Source organism: Babylonia areolata, chromosome 27 (genome assembly GCF_041734735.1).
Source record: "Babylonia areolata isolate BAREFJ2019XMU chromosome 27, ASM4173473v1, whole genome shotgun sequence".
Classification (NCBI taxonomy): domain Eukaryota; kingdom Metazoa; phylum Mollusca; class Gastropoda; order Neogastropoda; family Buccinidae; genus Babylonia; species Babylonia areolata.
The window spans coordinates 30,494,422-30,494,724 of NC_134902.1; positions in this window are offsets into that span (position 1 = coordinate 30,494,422).

Here is a 303-nt window from a genome sequence, read left to right on the forward strand (position 1 = left end):
CAAGATCGTGTGATGTGCGGAAAGAAAGCAGCCCTGTTTGCCAAATGGAGGCAATGATGGGAAGGAAAGCACGTGTTGTCCGTGTCTTCTGGCACAGAATCCGCTTGGCATCTGACAAAACAGTCACTGTCTGACTGTGTGTGTGTGTGTGTGTGTGTGTGTGTGTGTGTGTGTGTGTGTGTGTGTTTCTTGCCGTACAGGAGGGTCTCGTGTTCAGCATGCATATCTGCCGAACCATCAGTTTTTGTTTGTTTTTTGTTTTTGTTGGTTGGTGTGTGTTTGTGTGTGTGCGCGCGCGCGTGA